The following is a 2,689-nucleotide window of genomic DNA, read 5'->3' on the forward strand; positions in this document are numbered from 1 at the left end:
GTGCTTTAATGGCGCAATTAGTTCGAAATGAAAAAAGTAAACTTCATAATGGCCTTAAATAATCTGCCTTGGTGCACCATGTGTACTGTACATTTTGCTCTGTGATTGAAGAGGATAAAAGTGGGAAAAGCCATCAGCACAGTTATCCTTTTATTCAAATTGCACCAACTGAAAATAACCCTGTCAGTCATTATTGCTGCTCATAAACACACCCCCATCCCTCAGTGACATGTTCTCTGTAGCAGAAATGCTGATCTTCACTTTGATAGGATCTGCTGAGGAATCACTAATGCAAATCACTACAAACACACATGGAAATTCAGCTTATCATTGATTAAGTGTTGTTTACAGACATCTAATTTTTGAACACTGCCACCGTCCAACCCCCAACAACCCTCTTTCTCTCTCTCTCTCTCTCTCTCTCTCTCTCTCTCTCTCTCTCTCTCTCTCTCTCTCTCTCTCTCTCTCTCTCTCTCTCTCTCTCTCTCTCTCTCTCTCTCTCTCTCTTTCTCTCTCAAGACTCAGCGATCCAGAGAGCAGGATGGACTAAAAATCCCCCACATTATAAACACAGCAACCCCTGTTGTGTTGCAGCTTGGTTCATACCACACACCTCCAACAGTACTCACTGTGTTATCAGCTTCTCACATGCATGTCTTTGCATGTCTATTCAAAACTGTGCCGCTTCAGTTGCTGAGTTGCAGCACATGTACCAAACACCGGATTAGTTTATTCCTTAAACTGATGTTCACTCATTTTTGTCTGTGTCTCAGCCATATTTTCTTCACATATGGTTAATATTTTACCAGTAATTGTCTTAATTGAAGAAAAAAGGGGCTGCTTGTTGAGGAAGACACCATGAAGCCTGGGGGGATTTATTGCAGAATAGATCAGAGAGACTGCAGATAACAATGGAGATGGAGTAATAAATAAATCTCCTCTCTGGGAAGTAGCTGGAGGACTGACAGCAGCAGATTAGAGCATGTGCCTTTTAAACACATTGGTTGCTCAAAGAGGCATATTAGCTGTGTGCGTGAGCCCGTTCAGCTCTGCAACCAGTGAGACTCACACATCTGTCAGTTTGCACATGATCCGACATGCATTAGGAATACTGTATGCATTTTCAGCACTCTTAAAGCCATCGCGCTGCACATATATTTACGTATATACTGAAGAGACCTAGATCATTGCAAATTTGTAGCTCCATTCAACAGCCAAAAATATGGTTTCTACAGTAACACTTGACATTTTAACAATGTTTCACTGTGGAACTTCAATGGAACAAAGTCTATGTTAATAGTGACACCTCTGCCTTTCCAACCAGGAGAAACGTAAGCATCAGTTGTGATGTTACCATTGTCCAAACTTCAAAAAGACACGATAATGCCAAGTCGTGAACATTCAATCCATTCAATTATTCATCAATATTTATTCATCCATCCATCCATCCATCCATCCATCCATCTATATATGCCATCCTCATTAGCGTTATAAGGAGCTGGACACCATCGACTCCTCACAATTCCATCACAAATTACGGGCACAGTGAGAAACATAACTTATGTTCACACATTTAAGTAACATGTATATCTTTTACTGTGGGAGAAATTTAAATTATCCACCTGAAACCCATGCAGACACTATGTGAACATGAAAACACCACTCAAAATTTTTTTTATAATAATTAATGTTCTCCCCTGAGGCAACCCCACTAATTACTGACACATCCTGCATTCCTAGTAGCCAGAAAACTTGTTTATAGATTTTCATTTTACTTCCCCGTCATATGCAACTTCAATATCTTCAGGTTTGTCTTTTTTTCTGTTGAATGGTCTTTAAATTGTGCTTATGATCAAGGAGCAATTTGAAGCACAGTAGTTAGATTAAAATATATTTTTGACTGCCATAACGTTATGCTTGCAAGTAGGAGCAAAGATAATATTGATTTCAACGAAAATACAATCGTGTTGGGTTTTTTTTACATCTAATATTTCATCGAAAAGCTACGGATACCTCAGAGAATCTATATTTTTTTTAAATTGTGTTTATTCATATTTGTATTCAGCAGGCTGTTAACTGGCTGTTGAGTCTTTCTCTGTTAAATGTCCGGTATTAACCATTGTCTTGTTGTCTTGGATCCACTTGATGGTCTTGAGATGAAACTTAACTTCTGCTGCATGGCGGTGAGACGTCGCTGTCCAAGGTCCTGAAATCTGCTTTCCCCAGCATGCGTCACGTGACTTCTCCCAGCTCTGCCGAGCTCAGCACCAAGCCTGCTGCTTTCTGGAGATCTCACGTGAGGAAAGGACAAACCTCAAACCTCTTTTCCTTATCATTTTATGAGACTGTTTGTTGTTGTTTTGGGTTGTTGCTGTTTTTTTTTGTTTTTTTTGCCCCCTCCTCCCCGTTTTTTTTTCCCTTGACGGTCGGATAATGTGGATCTTCAAAGCGCTCGGAGTATGACAAAAGATTTTAGGATGCTGGACTTGTGCTCCTCGGTTTGTTCCTCTCTTTTTACTTAAATGCCAACACGGTGAATGCGTCGGACGGAGTGGACAAGCCCGCTGCTCGAGGTCCGCATTCAGAAAGTCAACATCTTCGTTTTTTCTTTATTTGATTTCTCTCTGGAGCGACTTGTGAAGGATGTAACGAGCGATCCACCTTGTGCAGCCCAAGTGTCCTCATCAAG

Source organism: Blennius ocellaris, assembly GCF_963422515.1.
Source record: "Blennius ocellaris genome assembly, chromosome: 11".
Taxonomy (NCBI): Eukaryota; Metazoa; Chordata; class Actinopteri; order Blenniiformes; family Blenniidae; genus Blennius; species Blennius ocellaris.